This window comes from Saccopteryx leptura, chromosome 2, assembly GCF_036850995.1.
Source record: "Saccopteryx leptura isolate mSacLep1 chromosome 2, mSacLep1_pri_phased_curated, whole genome shotgun sequence".
Classification (NCBI taxonomy): Eukaryota; Metazoa; Chordata; class Mammalia; order Chiroptera; family Emballonuridae; genus Saccopteryx; species Saccopteryx leptura.
Window position 1 is genome coordinate 169,357,486 of NC_089504.1, and position 25,555 is coordinate 169,383,040.

Sequence of the window (25,555 nt, forward strand, 5' to 3'; positions counted from 1 at the left end):
CAATCTGCTGAGTACCTTCCGAAGGGCCAAAGGGCCTGGCTGTGGTGGCAGCCATGGGGCTTGGCCCACATGTTGGACAGGGAAGAGCCCAGAGAGGCAGCCCATGCAGCAATGTTGGGGGGCAGAGCCCGAAGAGCCCTCCCACATGCCCACAGGTGGCGTAACCCTGTAGGGCGAGGCATCACCTGTGCCGGTACATGGCAGACCCCGGGGGGCGAGGCGTCCCAGGTGCCTGCAGGGGCAGAGCCCGACGAGGGGTCCTGCATGCCGGGGGTTGGAGCCAGGAGGCCCACTAGTGATGTGAGGGGCGGAGCCCAGAGAGGCGAGATGTCCCCAGCGCCCGTGGAGCAGCCCGAGCTGCGGCCCGCAAGCCTGTGCATGTGCCAGAGTGCCCGAGGAGGTGGAGGCAGCAGGGGGTTGGTAGGAAACCACACCTCAGGAATAGAGAGGCCATACAAACTGGACAAGAGTAGATAAAAGCCAGACTAGGAGGACAGATGATATTTACAGTGGCATCAGGGCCTAGCAGAAGCAACCACAAATTCTGGATTGCTTGTAGCTCCAAGAAGGCTGCTAAGGGCCAGTCAAAAGCACTGATCCCTACTGGTCTGTGCCAGGTTCTAGCCAGGGAGGTCCAGAGCTGGTATATCCAGCAGCCAGATGTAAAGAGCATCAGCTCAGGACCTAAGAACCCTAGTTAAAGTGGTATCTTAAGGAAAGGCTCCTCACACCTGACCCAGCTAAGGCATAGAAAGCACTGTCACAAGCAGCAAAAAGAGCAGTAGCAGCAGACAAGTAGCCCACAGTGGATTACAAACAGCTGAAGACAACCCAAGAAGATCTAGAAACAACACAACTGAAAACTGGAGGCAGACAACACCAACCATATACTCAGCCAGCTATACAAACAACACATCCAAAGGAGCAGTCTATACACAGACAAAATGGGAAGACAGAAATATGTAATTCAAATGAATAAACAAGAGAAATCCCCAGAAAAAGAACTGAATGAGATGGAAATAAGCAAGATACCAAATGCAGAGTTTAGAATAATGATTGTTAGGATGCTCAAGGATCTTAGAGCAACAATAGATGGACAAAATGAGCACCTAAACAAAGAGATAGCAGGCAGCAAAAAGGACATTGAAATCATAAAAAAGAATCAGACAGTAATAACAAACACAATATCAGAAATGAAGACTACATTAGAAGGAATTAAAAGTAGGCTGGATGAAGCAGAGGATCGAATCAGTGATTTAGAGGGCAAGATAAGTGAAAGCATGAAAGGAGAACAGCAAAAGGAAAAGAGAATCAAAAGTCTGAGGAGGAAACTCTGAGAGACTTCTGTAACAACATGAAGAGAAACAACACCCACATAATAGGGGTTCCTGAAGAAGAAGAGAAAGAACAAGGGATAGAGAGCCTGACTGAAGAAATCATAGCTGAAAACTTCTCTAAATTGATGAAAAAAAGTCACACAAGTTCAAGAAGCACAGAGAATCCCATTAAAGAGGAACGCAAAGAGACCTACACCAAGACAAATCATAATTAAAATACCAAAGCTAAGAGATAAAGAATACTAAAAGCTGCAAGAGAAAAGCAGTCAATCACCTACAAAAGAGCCCCCATAAGGATGACATTCGACTTTTCAACAGAAATACTTGAGTCCAGAAGGGAATGGCAAGAAATATTCAAAGTAATGCAGAACAAGAACCTACAACCAAGATTACTTTATCCAACAAGGCTATTGTTTAAAATTGAAGGAAAAATAAAAAGCTTCCCAGACCAAAAAAAAAAAAAAAAAAAAAAAAAAAAAACCTCAAAGAACTCATTACAACCAAACCAATGCTGCAAGAAATTTTAAGGGGCCTGTTGTAAATAGAACAAAGTGGGGAAAAATCTAGTAAAAGAGGAATATAGATTTAAAGAATAAAATGGCAATAAACAACTACATATCAATAATAACCTTAAATGTAAATGAATTAAATGTTCCAATCAAAAGACATAGGCTAGCTGCAAGAATTAGAAAACAGGACCCGTACATATGCTGTCTACAACAGACTCACTTCAAAACAAAAGATACACATAGACTGAAAGTAAAAAAATGGAAAAAAAATATTTCATGCAAATGGAAATGAAAAAAAAAGCTGGGGTAGTAATACTTATATCTGACAAAATAGACTTTGAAACAAAGACTATTGTAAGGGACAAAGAAGGTTACTACATAATTATAAAAGGACCAATCCAACAGAAAGAGATAACCATTATAAATATCTATGCACCTAATATAGGAGCACCTAAATATATAAAGCAGACTTTGATGGATTTAAAGGGTGAGATTAACAGCAATACTATAAGAGTAGAGGATTTCAATACCCCACTAATATCACTGGATAGATTCTCAAGAAAGAAAATTAACAAAGAAACAGCAGAGTTAAGGGACACACTAGGTCAACTGGATTTAATAGATATCTTCAGAACTTTTTACCCTAAAGACACAGAATATACATTCTTTTCAAGTGTTCATGGTACATTCTCTAGGATAGACCACATGTTAGGTCATAAAATGAGTCTCAACAATTTTCAGAAGACTGAAATCATATCAAGCATATTCTCTGATCACAATGGCATGAAACTAAAAATCAACTACAATAGAAAAACTGAAAAACACTCAAACACTTGGAAACTAAACAGCATGTTATTAAATAACAAATGGATAAACAATGAGATCAAGGAAGAAATAAAAAATTTCCTTGAAACAAATGAAAATGAGCACAAAACAACTCAAAATTTATGGGACACATCAAAAGCAGTTCTGAGAGAGAAGTTCATAGCATTACAGGCATACCTTAAGAAGCTAGAAAAAGCTCAAATAAACAAATTAACCCTGCAACTAAAAGAACTAAAAAAAGAACAGCAAGTGAAGCCCAGAGAGAGTAGAAGAAAAGAAATAATAAAGATCAGAGCAGAAATAAATGACATAGAGACTAAAAAAACAATACAGAGGATCAATGAAACCAAGAGCAGGTTCTTTGAAAAGGTAAACAAGATCGATGATCCTTTAACTGGACTCACCAAGAAAAAAAGAGAGAGGACTCAAATAAATAAAATTAGAAATAAGAGTGAAGAAGTAACAACTGACACAGCAGAAATACAAAGGATTTTAAGAAAATACTATGAAGAACTGTATGCCAAAAAATTAGACAACCTTGGTGAAATGGACAAATTCCTTGAAACATATAATCTTTCAAAAATCAATCTGGAAGAATCAGAATATCTAAAACAGTGACGGGCAATCTTTTGAGTTTGATGTGTCAAAATTCGCCAAAAAAACCAAGCATACCTCGGGTGGTGTGTCATTTCAAGAAAAAAACCATAATTTAGTGATATTTATAGTTTAAATAACAATATTGTATAATATAACTGTATTTAATAAACCAAAAACTAATTATTTAACTTACCTACTTATTGATTTCTTTGTTCATCTGTCAGTCGGTTTCTTTTGTTGGTCTTGATATTATTTAACTTGTGTGGGTTGCTGTGAACTAAGATAAGAGAGGGGGAGGGGGAATTCTTTAACTAACCTGCCTATTAGTGACTTTTTTGTTGCTGAATTTCATTGGCTAAATCTTCAATTGAAGGTTGGTATTTTGTACACTTCAAGCCCAAGCAAGTGCTACTAACTTCATCTGTCAATCTGTTTCTTTTGTTGATTTTGATATTATTTAATGCTGAGAATAAGGTCTCACAAAAGTATGTAGAGGGAAAAATTGTGAGTAAAGCCATTGCTATATTTTTCAGGGTGCTAAAAGTGTCTGGTAATCGGTTCCAGGCACTCAAATTTCCCGTTCCTAGTGACACTCCTCTTGATTCTCCAAGCAGCATCTTTCCAGATTCTCAAGCTTTGACCTCAAGTCGACAAACACCTGAGCCCAGATGCTGTCTTGAAATTCTGCAGATTGCATCTTATGTAAATTAAGATGGCTGCCGCTATTTCTAATGGCGGGAAACAGCACCCATAGCACAGGCCCTCGCCTCTCTCAGCCTCCCCCTCACTTATCTCAGTAATGATGGTCAATTAGAAATCCACAATACCCCAGAACAGTAGATTGGATGATGGTTGCTGTGGTTATGTGGTTGCTGGTGATGGCGATCACAGGGCCCCCAGAAATGCATCCCCTGTTGCATTCCGCTGCTCCCCGCTCTGCTGGCCAAAAGTGAGGTCAAAGATCCCCTAACGGCCTAACCAGAAGTCCCAGAATTAGACACTCTGTGCCAGAGTTCTGTTGTTTTGGCCTACAGACCTCCAGCACAGAGTGTCTACACTACAGCAAATGACTTATCCTTGACTCCTGCACCTGTCCATGCAGGAGCCAAGGATAAAAAATCCTTTGCAGCATGTGGCTCCATACTTCTCTGGTATGCAGCTGCATGCGACCACGTGTCATTGAAAATGGCTACACGTGTCAGTGCTGACATGTGTGTCATAGGTTCACTATCATTAATCTAAACAAACTGATTACAACAAATGAGATAAAAACAGTTATGAAAACACTCCCAACAAACAAAAGCCCTGGGCCAGATGGCTTCACAGGTGAATTCTACCAAATATTCAAAGAAGAACTAACTACTATCCTTCTCAAGTTATTTCAAAAAGTTCAAGAGGAGGAAGACTTCCAAGCTCCTTTTATGAGGTGAGCATAATTCTGATTCCAAAACCAGGCAAAGACAATACAAAGAAAGAAAACTATAGGCCAATATCCCTGATGAATTTAGATGCTAAAATTCTCAACAAAATATTAGCAAACCGGATCCAGCAATACATGAAAAAAATCATATATCATGATCAAGTGGGATTTATTCTGGGGAGGCAAGGCTGGTACAATATTTGCAAATCAATCAATGTGATTCATCACATAAATAAAAGGAAGGAGAAAAACCACATGATAATATCAATAGATGAAGAAAAAGCATTTGATAAAATCCAGCACCCATTCATAATCAAAACTCTCAGCAGCCTGACCTGTGGTGGCGCAGTGGATAAAGCGTCGACCTGGAAATGCTGAGGTTGCTGGTTCGAAACCCTGGGCTTGCCTGGTCAAGGCACATATGGGAGTTGATGCTTCCTGCTCCTCCCCCTCCTCTCTCTCTGTTTCTCTCTCTCTCTCTCCTCTCTAAAAATGAATAAATAAAATTAAAAAAAAAAACAAACAAACCTCTCAGCAAAGTGGGAAGGCAGAGAAAATACCTCAACATGATAAAGGCCATCTATGACAAACCCACAGCCAACATCATACTCAATGGGCAAAAGTTAAAAGTAATCCCCTTAAGATCAGAAACAAGGCAGGTGTGCCCCCTTTCACCACTCTTATTCAACATAGTCCTGGAAGTCCTAGCCACAGCAATCAGACAAGAAGAAGAAATAAAAGGCATCAAAATTGGAAAAGAAGAAGTAAAACTATCATTATTTGCTGATGATATTATACTGTACATAGAAAACCCTAAAGTCTCAGTCAAAAAACTACTGGACCTGATAAATGAATTCAGCAAGGTGGCAGGATATAAAATTAATATTCAGAAATCAAAGGCATTCTTCTTTTTTTTTTTTCTTTTTGTACTTTTCTGAAGCTGGAAACAGGGAGAGACAGTCAGACAGACTCCCGCATGCGCCCCACAGGGATCCACCCGGCACACCCACCAGGGGCGACGCTCTGCCCACCAGGGGGCGATGCTCTGCCCCTCCGGGGCATCGCTCTGCCGTGACCAGAGCCACTCTAGCACCTGGGGCAGAGGCCAAGGAGCCATCCCCAGCGCCCGGGCCATCTTTGCTCCAATGGAGCCTTGGCTGCGGGAGGGGAAGAGAGAGAGAGGAAGGAGGGGAGGGGGGTAGAGAAGCAAATGGGCGCTTCTCCTATGTGCCCAGGCCAGGAATCGAACCCGGGTCCCCCGCACGCCAGGCCGACGCTCTACTGCTGAGCCAACCGGCCAGGGCCTCGAAGGCATTCTTATACACCAACAATGAACTGTCAGAAAAAGAAATTAAGAAAACAATCCCCTTCACTATTGCAACAAAAAAAAAACAAGTACGTAGGCACAAATTTAATCAAGGAGGTTAAAGAGTTATACTTAGAAAATTATAAAACCTTGATAAAAGAAATTAAGGAAGATACAAACAAGTAGAAGCATATGCTGTGTTCATGGATAGGAAGAATAAACATCATTAAAATGTCTTATTACCCAAAGCAATCTATAAATTCAAAGCAATTCCTATTAAAATACCAATGACATACATCAAAAATCTAGAATATTCCAAAAATACATAGGGAACCGAAAAAGAACATGAATAACCTCAGCAATCTTGTAAAAAAAGAATAAAGTGGGTGGTATCACACTTCCTGATATCAAGTGATACTACAAGGCCACTGTACTCAAAACATCTTGGTACTGGCATAAGAACAGGCCTATAGATCAGTGGAACAGAACAGAGAATCCAGAAATAAACCCACACCTTTATGGACAATGGATATTTGACAAAGGAGGTCAGAACATACATTGGAGTAAAGACAGCTTCTTCAACAAATGGTGTTGGTAAAATTGGACAACTACCTGCAAAAAATAAAAATAAACTAGAGCACCAACTTACACCATTCACAAAAATAAATTCAAAATGGATAAAAGACTTAAATATAAGTCGTGAAACCATAAGTATCTTAGAAGAAAACATAGGCAGTAAGCTCTCCAACATCTCCCGCAGCAATATATTTGCTGATTTATCTCCACAGGCAAGGGAAATAAAAGACAGGATAAACAAATGGGACTATATCAAACTAAAAAGCTTTTGCACAGCTAAAGACAATATGAACAGAATAAAAAGACAACCCACACAATGGGAGAACATATTCAACAATATGTCTGATAAGGGGTTAATAACTAAAATTTATAAAGAACTTCTAAAACTCAACATTAGGAAGATAAACAATCCAATCAAAAAATGAGCAAAAGAAATGAATAGACACTTCTCCAAAGAGGACATACAGATGGCCTATACGCAGATGAAAAAAATGTTCAACATTACTAATCATTAGAGAAATGCAAATTAAAACCACAATGAGATATCACCTCACACCAGTCAGAATGGCGCTCATCAACAAAACAACACAGAATAAGTGCTGGCGAGGATGTGGAGAAAAGGGAACCCTCCTGCACTGCTGGTGGGAATGCAGACTGGTGCAGCCACTGTGGAAAACAGTATGGAGATTCCTCAAAAAATTAAAAATGAATCTTCCTTTTGACCCAGCCATCCCACTTTCAGGAATATATCCCAAGAACACCACATCAATGATTCAAAAGAAGAAATGCACCCCCCGTTTATTGCAGCATTGTTTATAATAGCCAAGATCTGGAAACAGCCCAAGTGTCCATCAGTGGACGAGTAGAATAAAAAACTGTGGTACATATACACAATGGAATACTATGGGGCCATGAAAAAGAAGGAAATCTTACCTTTTGCGACACTATGGATGGAGCTGGAAACTATTATGTTAAGTGAAATAAGCCAGGCAGAGAAAGAAAAATATCATATGACCTCACTCATTTGAGGAATCCAATGAACAATGTGAACTGAGGAATGGAATAGAGACAGAGGAGAGATCAAAGGGACCAGAGGGAAAGATGACAGAGGGAAAGGGGATGAGAGGATGAGATCAGAGAAGAAAAAGAGATTGGTGAAATTATATACACATTACACAGCATTATAGAGAGCAGAAAAGAAAATCCTGGAGGGAGTGGGGAGGGCATTGCAGGAAGGGGGATGAGGGAGATGTTGGGGGGAACATGGGGGGGATGCATTCAGAGGGACACTAGAATTTATATAAATACAATAAATAAAACAAAGAAGTAAATATAAATATGTGTGTATATATATATAAATATATGTTATTATACATACATATATTTTCTAGCTCTGTCTGCTGAGATGGCCTCAAAGAAATGGCACCCAATCACTAAGCATACCCACCGTCCAAATGTTGGGCTATAAATACTATGATTCATCACAGGGAACTGGGGTTATTGCAGAGAAGCTGGGGAAGGGAAAACATAAGATGAGCCTGGAGGATCTGGTGGTGTGAGGAGATAAGAAAGTGCTCAAATAGGGTGGAGGCACAGGATGGAAAGGGCACAGGAACCCAGCCTGAACAAGCTGCCAGTGGCAGAAGCTAGGACAATGTGGCCTATAGCAGTGGTCCCCAACCCCCGGGCCATGGACAGGTACCGGTCCATGGGCCATTTGGTACCATTCCGGAGAGAAAGAATAAATAACTTACATTATTTCCATTTTATTTATATTTAAGTCTGAACAATGTTTTATTTATTTATTTATTTATTTTTGTATTTTTCTGAAGTTGGAAATGGGGAGACAGTCAGACAGACTCCCGCATGCGCCCGACTGGGATCCACCCGGCATGCCCACCAAGGGGTAATGCTCTGCCCATCTGGGGCGTCACTCTGTTGCAACCAGAACCATTCTAGTGCCTGAGGCAGAGGCCATAGAGCCATCCTCAGTGTCCAGGCCAACTTTGCTCCAATGGAGCCTTGGCTATGGGAGGGGAAGAGAGAGACAGAGAGGAAGGAGAGGGGGAGGGGTGGAGAAGCAGATGGGCGCTTCTCCTGTGTGTCCTGGCCGGGAATTGAACCTGGAACTCCTGCACGCCAGGCTGACACTCTACCACTGAGCCAACCGGCCAGGGCCCAATGTTTTATTTTTTAAAAATGACCAGATTCCCTCTGTTACATCCGTCTAAGACTCACTCTTGATGCTTGTCTTGGTCACATGATACATTTATCTGTCCCACCTTAAAGGCCAGTCAGTGAAAATATTTTCTGATATTAAACCGGTCCGTGGCCCAAAAAAGGTTGGGGACCACTGGCCTACAGCATAAATGGCAGTATAATTAGATCAGAGCCCATGAGATAAAATACATATCAATGAGGCCATACTGATATAAGGAAAGAAAGAGAAAAGAAGGAAGGAAGGGAGGGAGGGAAGGAGGGAGGGAGGGAGGGAGGAAGGGAAGGAGGGAGGGAAGGAGGGAGGGAGGAGAGGGAGGGGAGAAAGAGAAAGAAAGAAAGAAAGAAAGAAAGAAAGAAAGAAAGAAAGAAAGAAAGAAAGAAAGAAAGAAGGAAGGAAGGAAGGAAGGAAGGAAGGAAGGAAGGAAGGAAGGAAGGAAGGAAGGAAGGAAGGAAAGAAAGAAAGAAAGAAAGAAAGAAAGAAAGAAAGAAAGAAAGAAAGAAAGAAAGAAAGAAAGAAAGAAAGAAAGAAGAGAGAATGGATAGTTCCTCCTACTAAAAAATTCCAACTAACAAAAATAGAAAAAAAGAAGATAGTACAGAATGACAGCTCAGCCTAGGATGTCAGATGGCTTATTTTAACATTGTATGTACTTTGTAAAAGCTTTGTATTTTGCAATTAGTTTAGATTTACAGAGAAGTTAAAAATTGTACAGGGAGCTGGGGGTGGGGGGGACTTCCAGCTCTTTCTGTGATAGAAATGGGTATTGCAAGCAAGATTCACCAACGGATGCTACAATTAGTGGGAAAAAGTTTGAGGAGAAATGGGATATTTGCATAATTTAAGTCTCTACCCCAAGGTATTTATTACTAAGAAAAGGAAAACAGCCACTTTACAGCAGGGAAACCAGCTCCTCAACCCAGTAATCAAGGTTAACATCATTGGTAATGAGAATTATCAACGTCGTGACTTTGGACATGACACGTGAAGAAAGAAGGGCATGTCCCTTCTGTGGTAGCCTTACTAAAAAAAAATCATGAGAAATCAACAGGCAAACACAAATGGAAGGACAGTTTACAAAATTACTGACTGGTATTTTTCAATAGTGACAGAATCATGATGTACAAGGGAAGACTGAGGGACTGTCGCAGATGGGAAGAGACAGGAGAAATGAAAACCAAATGCAACGTGAAATTCTGGGTTAGATTGTGGGACAGAAAAAAAGGCATTGGAGGGAAACCAGTGAACTGCACATAAACCTATAGTTTATATAATAGTATTGTAACAAAGTTACTCCTTGGCTTCGCTCAGGGGACTGTGATGGGGAAGCTGAGCGAGGAAGAGCTGGAAGTCCCCCCCACCCCCAGCTCCCTGTACAATTTTTACTTCTCTGTAAATCTAAACTAATTGCAAAATACAAAGCTTTTACAAAGTACATACAATGTTAAAATAAGCCATCTGACATCCTAGGCTGAGCTGTCACCACTAACATCTAGGTTTACTCAGTAACCATGTGGACTTACAAATGGGAACAGTGACGCTGAGTTGGTGCCTGGGCCAGCAGCCTGGCCGCTTCTTTCCCTGGGTCTCTTCTGCAGCCGCCAACACAGTTGGCTCCAATTCCAAGGCCTTGCACTTCACAGGACTAGAAAAAGGAAGAGGAACAGGAAGCCAATAGCCACAGGGATGGAAGCTGTTTTCTGTGCTCTGCTAAGTGGCTTCCTCCTCCAGCCCTGTGGAGCTCAATCCTGAGAGAAAGCCACCCATGCTTTTATTGTGTCCAAAAGATTACAAGATGATACAGTCTAGGCTGGAATTAAACCAGAAGTTTTTGCCTTCAGAATTTTAAAACCAATCCCCATGTTTACAAATCTGAGTTGACACGTCACATTTGCAAGGAAATAACTTAGTAGCTGCCAGGCCTTAAGCAAGACTGTTCATGTTCAGAAGCTCCTCCTATGGAAGCAGGTTAGATCCTGCAAGCGCACTGTTTGTCATCCAGTTGCCTAGGAGGGATTAGGCTTGCAGCCCAAAGATGGGCTCCGACCAAACAGCAGTGTTATAAATGCAAGCTGTGCTTCTCCTCTTAACTGGTGTCTGTTCTCTCAGGTATATCAGTCCCTACATTGAAAACGCACTGAGAGAGATAGTACCTGCAGATATCATGAGACTCTCCTTAGCAGCTTCATATCCACCCACTCCCCTGTACTTTGAAGTCAGGCAAATTCAAAGGAGCCTTGTACAGAGTAAATATCTATGGCTTGGACAAACATGTCATCACTCTAGCCTCTGAGTCTTCACAGAAGCTCTTGGCATGCTCTTCAAGGTACAGTCTTTGTTGATGTGGCACCTCAAGCCATGACACGTCAAATCCTCTCATTTCTGTCCATTCCTTGACCTAGCTGATTATTGTTGACTATAGAGCAAGGTAGCTTTTATACATAACACATGGCCTTTTGTTCTCTGGAACTTTGCCTAATGTGGGACAACGTTCCATTCATTACTTTTTCACTGTTTTCCATTTTTTAAAAAATTATACCTTGTCTATAATATTAGCAAACCCTTTCGTGGACCTGATGAGGTTAAAAATGTTTATAACACATCCCAGACTCACATGAGCAGAGCAAGCACACTGTAAATCCATGTGGCCAGGAACCCTGCTGGGTCAGCGGTGGCAAGCGACAGTTTCGCACATAACCACGAATGTTCTCAAAGACAGGGTTGTACTTCTCAGAAACAGCAGGAAGGAGATTCTAAAGTTGGTGCTTGGTACACTGTTTCCTGAATCAACCAAGCAGGAGATTGACACAATTATCTGGAAAAGTGGGGCAGAGATCTACTTATCTATATAATTTTTTAAAAAGAATAAAAGATTGTCGGGCGCATGCGGGAGTCTGTCTGTCTCTCCCCGTTTCCGGCTTCAGAAAAATACAGAAAAAAAAAAAAAGAATAAAAGATTGGCACAGAGATTTAAAAAATGGATCATGTTGGTGAAGCTCTTACTGAGTCAGGCACATGCACTTTCTCCCTGAATTCTTAGAACAGCTCTAAGATACAGATACAAGGTGGGCAAGAGTGGGTTAAATTACAGTCCTCATTACCTAAAAGATAAATTGTAAGTAAGAATATGAAATAATAGCAACGAGAAGAAGACAAATAATATAATAATAAATAAATAATAATACAAGAATAAACTGGTTTGCAAACTCACAACTGTAAAACCACTTTTGCCCACCCCTGTATCATCCTCATATTAGATTACATTATCATTTCTGTATTACAATAAGGAAACCAAGACACAGCTAGGTAAAGTAACTTATTTAAAGTCACACTGCTAATCAGGGGCAAAACTGGAATTCAAACCTGGGTCTCTGACAACAGAACTCTTAACCTCCAAACTAAACTTTTAAAGCAACCATTCTGACCTCAGATTAAGTCTGACTATGGAGAAATGAGTGTGCTTCTATACTCAAAGCTTTGTGTGGCCTTTTTCCTCACACTCTCTTCCAAGGGCTGGCACCATGAATCTGTGTCTGCCTTAGATCATCCCACTGTGGTGTCCTCTCCTTATGACAGCAAAGAGTCCCTCTGTCTCCTGACTCCACACGTTAAGAATCACTACAAAAGCCTGGTCAGATAACTAAGTTGTTTAGACAGTCATCATAAGACACCAAGCTTGAGGGTTCGATTCCAGGTCAGGGCACATACAAGAATCAACAAGTGAATGAATAAATAAGTAAAACAACAAATCACTGTTTCTCTCTCTTTCCATTCCTCTCTCTCTAAAATCAATCAATCAATAAAAATTTTTTAAAAAGCATCACAACTGAAAGCTGATTGATGATGGCAGTCAGCTGATGGGGCTTACACAGTGGCTTCAACCAGGGGAGATTTTGCCCTATAGGGGACATTTGGCAGTGTCTGAAGATATGAAGATACTTTTGATTGTCACAATTTGGGAGTGGTGAGCAGCCAGGGATACTATAAACATCTTACAATGCACAAGGCAGGTCCCCACTTGCTGATCCCAGTCCAGCCCAAAATGTCAATGGCATTGAAGTTGAGAAAGCCTGAGCTAAAGAAGTCAGTAATGTTTTCAAGCCCTTGTCTGCAGCCTGACCTGGGAGGAAGAACCCCAGCCATCAGGACACAGTATCAGACGGGTCATCCCATTGGGAGAGGAGATGCTGCCGCTTGCATTGGTACACCTTCTATCCATCCAGCTAATTAGTGTCTTTATAGATTCCTGAACTGACAGCCTCCTTTCCCCCCTAAGCAACATGTTGGCAAGCCTGCCCAATTCAAAATACCATCCTGACAAGCTAAGCAAGTGATTCAACAAGGTGGTTCTTTCTGCTGTGCAGCATAAAGGAAGGTGGCATATTCTAGGGACATCAAAGGGGTAGCAAGGTGAAAGTGAAGAGTCATGTTGATAAGGTTAAAGTGGCATTGGCAGGTAAGTCCAAGAGAGAACATTCCATCAGAGGGAGAGAAGGGAACTTCAGGGAACCCTGGGATCCCATTCCCTAACTATATGAGCAGACAATGATATCATACTACTAGCTCAGAGGTAAAGAGGAGGGTCAGCACCAGAAATACAGTGGGCTCCACTCCAGAAACTAAATGAGATAGGTGTTGCATTTACTTCAGGAAAAGAATAAGATCAGAGTTGTGACTACTTCGAAAGAACCAGCCTTGGAAGTCACAGAGACACGGTTTTGAGTCCCAGCTTTCAAAGGATTCCCACCTTGTGACTGTAGGCAGGAAACCATCTCTCTGAGCCTCAGTTTGTCATCTGTAGAACATGACTACTAGAACAGCCACTCTGAAGCCTGGAACAATGACGCTTCCCTGTCCCCCCATTTCCTCTTCCCTTTACTGTAATGCAGAGCCGGAGACTGGTTTCCCTGAGATCCTGGCCCAGGGAAGGGCATGGACACATTGGAGGGGCTGAGTCAGAGCCCAGCAGAGGCTTCTTACTAAATGGAATTTACCTTGATGAATCATTCCATGATGTCCACAAAAGCCAGTTCGCTTGAAACAAGGATTTTTTATTCAAGGACCCAGAAAAGGACTCCTTGAGGTAAACTTAGTATGCCCCAGGAGTCACCAAAAAGCAGCTTGAAGCTAATGAGAATGAGGGTCCAGGACTTCCAGCCGCACATCCATGGTCATTTGCTTTCTGGAAACTTGGCAGTAGTAATTGCTTAAGACCTCTGCTCTTCTGGTGACTTTGGAGTGGCCGTGGGCATTTTTGGCATCTGACCAAGAAGAATCTGAGTGAGAGATATCTTTGCTTTGAGTTAAGATATATTGATAAACTTATAGATTGTATTTAGTTAAGTGACTGCTGACTGTTCTGGATTAGAGAATGTTTTGGGAATATTCCTATGGCCCACTGTGCCCACTTACTGGCTGGACACATGAGGGCTCAGACCCATGAGTCAGGTCACAATGAGTGTACCCTGCACCCAGGGTACTGTGGGCCAGGCCAGGGCACAGAAGATGCAAAATAGAGCTGGAACAAACCAGTCAAAAGCTAGTCCAGAAAAAAATTTCTAATCATCAAACTTGGACAGTTCTAACCATGCTTAAAATTGCTAACTGGCCAGGATGAAAGTTCTCTCCTTTCAGGGACAGGAGGCCATCAAAAATATGCACCCAAAAATGTAGGGTAAAAGGATTTAGAGGTATGTTAAGCAAATATTTTTTTTTCTGAGTTTTGTGATAGTTTAATACCCAATTTTGTATGTTTAATTTTATGTTTTCTTCAAAAGGGCCTCCTAAATTATATAAGCTTCAGATTCTACAAAACCAGGATCCATCCCGTTAGGTCACATATTTTTACATTTTTGAAGAGAATAGAGCTGAGGAAAGGTGAGGAAGGAGATATGTAAACTCCCTAACTAAATTTCCTAAAATAGCTATATTTCAGTGACACAGTGAACGCAGAAAATTGTAAATTCTTTATGCATTTGTTCCTTCTGAAAAGAGTTAAATGAATAAGAATTGAAGGCTCCAGACTGTGCAGGTGGATTTTCTTAGAAGGCTGAGTCCAAATTGCACAGTGTTTCTGGAAAGTACCTTTCCTATAATAGAAATAAAACTCAGCTAGGTTTTTAAAAAATGTTAGTTTCTATTAAGGCCTTTTAACTGTAATTTATCTATCCCTTCCCTCCAGCAAAGATTCTAAACTCTTTATTCATCCCACTATTCTCCCTTCTATGCTAAATCAAACTCAGTTTGACAACTACTTTTTGAAAACATAGAGTAACATTATGTAAGTTGGAGAAAGTTAAAGAACCTCTTCCTAAATTCAAACGACTGAACAAGGGAACATTTAAGTAGGCAGAGTCCTCCCAGTTTCTGTTCGTAACCACAGAAGGACTTCAAGGGGCCAACTACTAATTTCAGTTTTCATTTTTATGAGAACTCCAGAAGGGCCCACAGGCTCACTGTCTTGTGCACCCATCACCCCAACCAAACTCAAGGGACCCAGAAGCATGAATTTCATAAGGAAGAATCATTTGCTTTCTGCTAATTTCAGAATTCGGTCTCCCGTTTCCCAAACACTATGGCCCTGTGCCAACTGGCCCGCCCACCCTCAACTGAAAGCCCAGGAAGCTGCCTGACCAGGTGGTGGCACAGTGGATAGAGCGTCGGACGGGGATGCTGAGGACCCAGGTTCGAGACCCCGAGGTCGCCAGCTTAAGCGCGGGCTCATCTGGTTTGAGCAAAAGCTCACCAGCTTGGACCCAAGGTCACTGGCTTGAGGAAGGGGTTACTCGGTCTGCTGAAGGCCCCGGTCAAGGCACATATGAGAAAGCAATCAATGAACAACTAAGGTGTCGCAATACGCAAGGAAAAACTAATGATTGATGCTTCTCATCTCTCCTTTCCTGTCTGTCTGTCCCTGTCTATCCCTCTCTCTGACTCTCTGTCCCTGTAAAAGAAAAAATAAATAAATAAATACAAACATTTAAAGGAAAAAAAGATAGTAGATAAGAGACTATGTATCCAGCAGACTTAAAAAAAAAAAAAAAAAAAAAAGCCCGGGAAGCTGGGGGGGGCTCCAGGTCTGCAAGGGAGGACTCCACTGGCAAGCCTGCAGCAGCACAAACCAGGGAATGGCTGCCGGCTCTCTTCCTCTCCAAGAAAAGTTCTTAGTTAGATTAAGACACCCAATCCACTCCTACACCTTCTATCGCAGTCCCGGTTGTTTTATAAAAATAGAGCTCGTGTCTTTAAAACCTGGAATTTCATTACTGCCAGCCGGTTTCTGTGTCTCGGCACCACTTGACTGGGTCAACACCACCTGACTGGGTCACGTGACTTAGAGCCGCTGCGGGTACCCTTTGTATCTGAAGAAAAAGATCAAGCTTATTACTGCACTAAAAGCTTGTGCAGCTGGTCGGTGCAATGTGATTCAGGGCGGGTCACACCTCGCGCTGCAGCCCGGGGCCCCGCCCGCAGCTTCCAGCTTCCAGCCTCCTCTTACCCCATGCAGGGAGCTGTTTTCTAAGCAACAGAGAACTGTTTTGTCGTGTTTTGTTAACTGAGAATCCTCCTCCCTCTTGGAAAATCTGTGATGATCCCGGAAAATGAAGAGGCTCAGCTTCTCCAAGCCGAGTTAGCCCTCTTGTTGGGATAAGGTAGGATGACTGAACAGACACAAAGAAAGAGTAAATAAATCCAATATCTTTTCCAGCCGAAGAGTCAGGATTCATTGGACCTTTTCTCTCTCCCTGGAAAGTCTGCAAATTATGCTCTTTCCTACTTAACAAAATATGGAAACTAAAAATGACATTTTTTTAATTTAAATTTTTAAATAGCATGTTCAGTTTGCGGGGTTTTTTCCACCTAAGATTTCTAAACCATTAGTGTTAAATTTTGATTCAGCCCATCCTGCAAAGGAGAGAGCAGAAGAGTTGGGTGAGAAGAGCTTGTGCCCTTTGCAGGTTGGGGTGTATGTGTGGATATGTAAATATGTGCACCCCCACCCACCCAGAAGGTGACATCCTTACTCTGCATGTTTTAATATAGTTCTTACTCCCTCCCCCTGTCATCCCCTCCCCTGTTTGGAAGGTGCCTGTGTTCTCCTGTCTCTAAGATAGTATTCAGTGATGGCTCAGTTAGAGGAGAAAGTCAAGAGAGGAACAGCCCTGGTTATACTGCCCAAGGCCTCCTCTAAACGGAACTGCCAAGGGTTCTCCATATGCACTCACTTCCCAACTGAGTCTATACTCTGTAACAGTGGGTGAGCCCCTACTCTCCAACCCAGGCCAGATTTCAGGTGGGGACTCAGTTATTCCTCAAATCTTGACTGAGTGCCTCCTCTGCCTGGTGCTATTCCAGGTGAATGAGGGCAGGACCCCTGCTGCCATCCATAGAGCCTCCCTCCAGAGACAGCAAGTCCTCCCCAAAAGGCCACACCAGGAGGCCAGGCCTGGCCAGGAACCAGGATTTGTGGTACAGCATGTAGACTTCCTTCTGCATCACAGCCGTTGCCCAGATGATAAAACCCTCCTTTCCAGGCCACCAAGGCCTAGTGAACTGGCCAGCTGATGCTTCGGAAATGAGATACACCATTGTTGTCAGGTGCAGGCTGGAACTTGCGTCTTAAAGAGAGCTCCAAGGTCAGCACTGAGGAGTCTGCGCTCCCTTCTGCTGATCCTGTGTGGGCAAGAGGTTTCGTGTAGATGGCTCAGCTGGTGGCTGCTGGCAGCCTAACGAAAAAGACAGCCAAGCTCTTCCGGGGTGACCCCTCCATAAGCTGTGACAAAGACAGGGCACGACAGAGTTGCAGCCAGAGCAGCACACCCGCCACGCCACTTCCCGGCTTCTCCAACAGCCTTCCTCAGAGCACTCCTGAGCCACTCTGGCCAGAGCTGCCTGTCCTAATGCCAGAGGGGCAAGGTGTGGCTTCAGGCAGCCTGCCAAAGGACAGGATGCCAATTTTCTTGTAATCCTCAGTGAGAGGCAGGCATGAGGCCTCCTCTACTCTGATGTGGATCAGAGAGAGAATGTGTGTTCTGAACCTGGCAGTGCTCCTGACAGCCTGTGTGAGAACTGGCCGGGGTCAGGCGGGGTGGCTGAAGGAAATCACGCAGCCATCACATTCTTAATGGAATCTTCATTGGATGTTGATGGACATTAAGTAGAAACTTTTCTCTCGGGGACTGTTTGCCGCATTAAAGGAAAAGGAAGATGGCAAACTTAAACAAAAATCAGATGTGCAGGCGCAATGGCCTGCTGGCTGAGCATGGCCCATTATACAAGGACCTCAGAAAAGAGCCTTGATATCCATGTCTAATAAGGAGAACATATCAGAACTTAGCAAACATGGCCTCCAGTCTCCCCCAGCCCTGACTTGTGCATCGCAGGAGGGGCAGTTCACGCTGGAGGAAGGGAAGGCAAAGCTCTGGCCCTGGGAATTCAGGTTATTTGAAACCACATTTACTCTCCGTCTCTCTTAACAACTTCCCAAGTCCCTGGTTTTCCCGAAAGGAGCAATAATTACCATCTCCCCACTATAGATGGGGAACCAAAGGCAAAAACTCAGTGACACCCTCAGCACCAAGTCCTTGGATAATTACAGAAGAATATTCACATATTTTCAAGCTGGCCTCCTTCAAAGACTGTACTACCAAGAGGGTCAGAGTGGTACAGCTGCTGTGGAAAACAATATGGCAGTTTCTCAAAGAGTTAAACATAGAGTTATTGTAGGATCCAGCAATTTCACTTCTGGGAATATGGTCACAAGAACTGTAAACAGGGACTCAAAAAGATATTTGTACATCTATGTTCATAGAAGCATTAGTCATAGTAGCCAATGGTGGAAGCAACCCAAGTGTCCATGGATTAATGAATAAACAAAATGTGGTCTATACATACAGTGGAATATTCTTCAGCCTTAACTCTGAAGGGAAATTATTTTTTCAATGCAAGGCTTTCATTGGATCTTTAAAATGGCACAAATAGGTCTTAGACATTATCCAGCATCTTGTTGTTTCTGTAGCTGGATGACTTAGAGATTAGTTATTAGCTTGCTGAACAGTTCCTTTTTCAGAAACAAAGATACCATCCAAATTTTTCTGACATCCTGTTTTTTAATGGTTCTGTCTTGCTGAATTTGATACAAGTTCATTGTCATTACCTTCAAGAGTTAATTCATCTTTCCGCACTTGAGATATTGAACCAGTAATGCCTGGCCTTATCTGAACCCAGCAGATGTATTTTTCACTCAAGAAATTTCATATTTTCACAAGAGACCCATTCTCTTGGACAACAACATTGATAAGGAAGTAAGCATAGACCTCATCTTCTAACGGAAATCCAGTGTGCTACCCTTAACCACATTCTATACATCAGTATTTTTCTACTGCAGGTCCATGGAACAGTGCCAATTCACCAGAAATTTTGTGCTAGTTTGCAAAAGAGTCAACCACCCTGATGTTGTATGAAGATTATAGACCCAATGATTATAGACGGCACAAAATTTCTGGTAGACCAGACACTGGTCCATGGACCAACAGTTGAACCCACTACTGTACATGACTAAAAATAATTCCAACAGTAGCCAGATCCTTTTTATTTCCCCACCTTTGTCAAACCCAAAGCCTCTTCTTTTTCTGTCCAAAGAAACTGAGTTCTACACTGATGTGATTGTAGTCTTTGCACAAGGTTCCTCTGGGGCCTTCATAATAACTGCATCCCTTCAGAGTGGAGTCGACATTTTCTGAAATGTCAACACACTGACTGATGTGAATGGTCTTCATTCTCATGGTAGATGTGGCAAAAGAGAGGAAGGAAATTCTGACACTTGCTACAACATGGATGAAGTTGAGGACATTGTGCCAAGTAAAATAAGCCAGTCACAGAAAGACATATACTGTGCAATTCCACTTACATGAGGATCCTGTAGACAAATTCATAGAAACAAAAAGTAGAATGGTGGGTGCCAGGAACTGAGGAAAAGGGAACTGGTGTGTTAGTGTTTAATGGGGACAGAATTTCAGTTTGGGAAAGTGAAAAAGTTCTGGAGATGGATGGCAATGATTCACAACAATGTGAATATACCTAATGCCAGTGACCTGTAAACATAGAAATGTTAAAATGACCCTGGGCTTGCCTGGTCAAGGCACATATGGGAGTTGATGCTTCCAGCTCCTCCCCCCTTCTCTCTCTCTGTCTCTCCTCTCTCTCTCTCTGTCTTTCCCTCTCTTCTCTAAAATTAATAAATAAAAAATTTTTAAAAAAAGAAACAGGATTTAAAAAAAAAAATGTTAAAATGGTAAAAATTATGTGAGGTGTTATTTTGCCAGGATAAAAACACATTTTTTAAGCATGACAGAATCACGTGGACATTTTTGGAATTTCAGGTAACCCCAACTTTTTGCCCTAGAAGTCTATTCTGTATAGCAGCAAGATCCCTGGAAATTATCCACCAATCTTATCCTTTCTGATGGATGTCAAATGGGCTGTGACACCTTCTTTCTTGGCCTTTAGCCTTAGTTCTGTGATGCCCACAGCCTAGCCAGGTGAGGACTCAGTCATCATCAGGCCATTCTCACCCTTCAGCCTATCAGATTTGCTAACAAGAGAAATGATAGCATATAAGAATAAGATAAAGGATAAACTCCACATACCCAATCAATTTCCACTGCCTCCCATGAAAAATATCATAGATTTGTAATAAACTATTGTGACTGCACTTGTGACTTTTCTCTCACCTATTAATAGATTTTGCAGACCATAGGAAATGCCTAATGCAGTGTTAGCACTAGAGCTGGGCTTCAGGAATATGAGGGAAGAAGATTCCAGGAAGCTTGAGAGAAGGGATTATAGATGCAAGTTATAAATGTTCTCTGCCTTGACTTTAGGACTTAACATACAATACAATTGTGCATTTTACCAGAAACAATAAAGAATAATCTATACTTGTATGAAGGGCTTATACTGTCCACTGATGGTCATTGGCACCAACTCAATGCCAATAGGAATCCCAAATTTGGGGTGCAGTGAAGAAGAAAACTTTAGTGCAAACAGCTCAATTGTTATTGAGCTGTAAGAACAGTATAGCTATAAGGACAGCATGGCTGTGGAACAGCTCAATAGTGTTACAGCTCAATTATGAAGCAATGTGACAGTGAAACCACACAGCTGTTAGGAGTCTCTGGAGTTAGGTAACCCTGGGGCCTGGAGGCCGTGAGGTCAAGCCTCTCTCCAGCTAGCAGCTCTTCTCTGTGCCAGTCTACTCTGGCAAGATATCTTCAGTGTTTCAGCTCCAGCCAAGAGATCACTGTCTTCAGTCTTCCATGGAAAGGGAAAGTTCACTCCCAGAGCCAGAGGAGGGCTGACCTACAAGTTCCTGCCTCTGGTCCCTGATTGGCCTATCCTCATACAAATTTGATTGGTTCAAAAGACACTGTCCTGATTGGTCAGAATGGAGACTGATTGTTTGGTAAAGATGTTGATGGGGGGGGGGGGATATAGCTGCACAATTCCGATTGGCAGGAAAAGCCTCAGTCCTATTGGTCGAAATAGAATACCAGGAACTCATTTATAAGGGCTGGTTCAGATGGCAGAAATACAGTGCAGGCAGGCAGCAGTTCAGTGAAGAAGGCGGGCAGCTTTAGTGCAGGCTTCACTGTGAAGTGCAATTTGAATGAGACGTCCTTGTGTAGAAATGGCTGCTAGGCTCTGCTTTTTTTGTTGTTGTTGTTATTTTTTTGTTTTGTTTTTGAGCCCAGTTAGTCACCAGGAACCCTTCTTTTTTCTCAGGGTCCACAGTTCTTAATAATTTTAAGTAAACAGGGTCCTTTGAGCTGCTAGAAAAAATGAATAACCCTCACTTGGAAAAGCTACAGGCCTTTCTGGGAGAAGTTAAGCTGGTGGTTAGGATGGACTCTAATTGTTGTCTATAGTAAGAGCTGACAGCCACCATGAATAATCCCTATACCCAAAAACAGGTCAGGTATGGGAGACTTCTGCTGTGGCTCTCCAGCTAACTTGACCCCTGTTTCCTTCTTCATTAAGTCACACCTGCACTGAGCCCACAACGAAGAACTTCAAGTAGGCTAAGAAGTCATTAGAATAAAGTTTATGAATGACAAAGCCATAAAAATACTACAAAATTCTCTCACCTACTTGCCTCGTTGTGTGGTCATGCTTACTTAGCTCCATATTTGTTGTTAACAAATGTTTGACTCCTTGGGTGTGATTATTATTGTTATTCTGGATGTCCCACAGATAAAGCAATCATATTTTCCAAGTCCCAAGATAGGAACTTCTGGTATAAGATTTTTTTTTTTTTTTTTTTTTTTACAGAGACAGAGAGAGTCAGAGAGAGGGATAGATAGGGACAGACAGACAGGAACGGAAAGAGATAAGAAGCATCAATCATCAGTTTTTCGTTGTGACACCTTAGTTGTTCATTGATTGCTTTCTCATATGTGCCTTGACCGTGGGCCTTCAGCTGACCGAGTAACCCCTTGCTGGAGCCAGCAACCTTGGGTTCAAGCTGGTGGGCTTTTTTTTTTTTTGCTCAAACCAGATGAGCCCGTGCTCAATCTGGCGACCTCGGGGTCTCAAACCTGGGTCCTCTGCATCCCAGTCCAATGCTCTATCTACTGTGCCACTGCCTGGTCAGGCTGGTATGAGATTTATAAAGTATACTCAGAGAGCAAGATAGATTCTTTCAATCCAGGACTGACTGGAAAATTCCAGGTTTTATGCAGCCTTTCTCATGGGCCCCTAAGGACAGGCCACTCTGGCTTAGTTATGAAATTTACCCAAGTTCCCATATCTTGGAGTCCTACAAGAGTGGTTTTCATTCAGCCAATCCAAGTCCTAGGGGTTGTATTCAATTCAATGTGCAAACACTCAGTGAACACCTAGATGTACACCATTAAGTTGAGTGCTATGAGGATTAGAAAAGTGAAAAGGAGACATTCCTGTTCTCTAGAAACTCAGGGAGATGAGGAGATGGAAGGGCTGTCCTCATGCTGAGCGCAGAGGACTCGGAGGAGCTCAGATTCACCTGACTAGTGCCTTTAAGGCTGTGACAGCGCTTAAGGTATATATATTTGATTAGGGCCCAGAAGGTGATGATAAAGCTTCTCACTGGAAGATAACTGGCTATAGAAAGAAAAATATAATTCCAGAGATAAACAAAGAAAGGCAGCCCAAGATGAGAGAACCACAAAGATGAACCATGTGGAGGCATGAAATGCATCCTTCCTTACTTAATTAAATTCCCTCTATCTCTGGGAGGTTTGGGCTTTCTGAGTTGATCATCTTGGGACCACACCATCCAGCCTAGTCTTGTTTCTAAGACTCAAAATTGCAGCCTTGAGGAAGTAGAAAACCAGTCCTTGGAATTCTGAAATGTGGCCTTGATTTGCTTTGTTCCTCACCTGGAGAAAAGGGGGTTTAGCCATCTGGTGTAGCTGCAGAGTAGAGAGTGGCAGGTGCTAGAGGTAGACATGAGGGTTGGGGACCAATTTCAAAGGGCCTCATAGGTCATGCTAACAAGTTGCTACATGTCTCATAAGCATACAATGTCTGTACCTTATCAACAAAACTTGTTCTGTTTCAAACTTGATGCAGAAAGGTCATCTTAAAACTAGAATAGACGTCATGGAATGGATGTTGAGGTAGCAGTAAAGATATGATAGATTGCTGTACTTGACCTCATCAGCTTTCATCCAAATTAATGCCTTTTGCTCCCTTTTACTCTTAAATTTTACAGTCGGCTCCTTATGTACCTGAGGTTGAACTTCCATATGGGGAGGTGATATATCTCAGGCCATGTTCAAGAGAAGAACTCAATTCTCAGGTCTCAGTTCCAAGATAAATATGCTCTTCCTTCCAGGCCCTTAGCTTCCAAAAACACAGCCATGAGTAAAATGCTTCCTGCAATGTAAGGCCAGAGGTATAATTCAACTTCAAGGAGGTGTCAATGGCATCGTGTTTAGGAAAAGTGTAGTGTGGGGCAGCTGTGTTAGGCTTACCTGCTGGTTTGCCTGACTGGTACATGAGTGTGTGACAGCTCCCTGTGTGTATGGCGTATATAAGGCTATGGGTGCTTGCACTCAGGGGCATTGTAGATGGTGGATTGCCTGCCCGCCACTGTGAGCAGTCATTCTTGCTGTTTCTTTGCCTGAGAGGCGGTTTCCCCTGCCTGTGTGCTTCTCTGCTGTTGTGAGACTTTATTGAACATAATGACCCAACGCTTTCCGGCTCCGCAGTTTCTCTACTGTCTGCCTGAATCCAATGTGGACCTGCCTGGCCTCAGCCACACGCATTACATGTAGAAGAAGAAATGTTACCAAAAAAAAATATCTAAAATACCTCCCAACCTAAATTCATCTTGGGCAGAAAGAATATAAACAATTGGTCTTTCAGGTACCATATTTGCTCAAGTCAGCCTTCTGTAAATGTGGCATTGGAAAGGGAGCATGTGGGACTGCATCTTGCCATTCCCAAAGCTCATCTTTATGAAGATACACCTTCCAAAACTAGTCACCATTGTGCCTCCTTAACAAAAGAGATCATGAATGTAAAAACAGCAGCACTGGACACAAGATTAGTGACGTCACGGAAATGGCGCTGTGAGCAGCACGTCCGACAGATCTCCCCAAAATCTCAACAAATTTATCAACTAGAAACAGAAAAATTTATCCTCGGAGCATTCTGGAGTTCCACACACACTGAAAGCGAAAGGATTGTTATCACTTGAATCTGAGAGACGGGTCAGAGCTGAAGGTGTGGAGGAAGCTAACTACCACACGGACGTTCATTCAAGCCGAGGAGGGAGTACACCTGTGGTGAGTCAACCCACGCGTGCAACTGCCCGCCCACACTCAGGGAGCGGCAGCCTGGGCGCTGCAAGCAGCCGCTGGCGTGCCGGGAGAAACCGCACGCGTCCGTGCCACGATCCGGTCGCAGAGCGAGCTCCCTTGCACCGCCAGCGTCCCCAGCGGCCCGCGCACTGTGAGTGAGAGTCCCCAGCCACCAGTGCCGAGAGCACCCCATTCACTCGCATGCCCTGAACGTCCCACGCGCCCACACGCCCAGAGCACCCCACTTGCCCGCACACCCAGAGTGCCCCATTCTCCTGCGCGCCCAGTGCACCCCAACCGCCAGCGGCAAGGCAAGCAGGAGGGGGCCAAGGCTGTCTTCCCTATTCTGGAGATTCTCTCCGTGGGCGGGGCACCTCACCCAGCCATTCAAGCTAACAATCAAGCATTGGGGGAGGGGCGCACAGGCAGCCTGAAATACTTTCTGGAGCACAGCTGCGGATCCAATTACTGAAATTAGCTTAACCCACGAAATCTGCGCACCCACGGGGCTGTAATTGATAAGATCTCTCTCAGTTCAGCAATCCAAGACAAGAGGCGTAATATTTTTTAGTGCCTCTCGCTAAAGGGGCGGGGGCAACTTCTGATTGACAGAGCCTCCATATTCAGGGATATACGCTAACAAGAGGGACTTGGCAGATATTAAGATCTAAACAGCAAGCAGCGACTAGTGCCTCTTCTTCCCAGCCAAAACAGGCTACAAAGTGTGGAAAGCCTGGGTTGAGTGGTCCAACTGAATGCTAGGCGCTGAACAGTCACCTTGACAACAATTGACTCCCAGCCCCGCTTGATTACGCTGGAGGCTCTAACTGCCAGAGCCTTACCCAGAGCCTTGCGCTGAGTGGGGATAGAGTGGGGATTTCCCAGCTCTTTGAGCCTCTTACTCCCCAGGCAGAAGCAGTGG

General features: G+C 43.0%; 1 long non-coding RNA gene and 1 pseudogene across 1 annotated transcript in view; both read right to left on the reverse strand.

Moving 5' to 3' along the window:
* Positions 1 to 10,311: 10,311 nt before the first annotated feature.
* Positions 10,312 to 25,555, reverse strand: part of LOC136395113 (uncharacterized) — a 75,086-nt gene continuing 59,842 nt past the window's right edge. The window contains exons 2-3 of the long non-coding RNA XR_010749271.1: positions 11,403 to 11,569; positions 10,312 to 10,433 (exon numbers count right to left, since the gene is read on the reverse strand). This is a non-coding gene — a long non-coding RNA (uncharacterized lncRNA). The remainder of the gene's footprint in view (positions 10,434 to 11,402; positions 11,570 to 25,555) is intronic.
* Positions 18,823 to 19,698, reverse strand: LOC136393927 (large ribosomal subunit protein uL6 pseudogene; annotated as a pseudogene).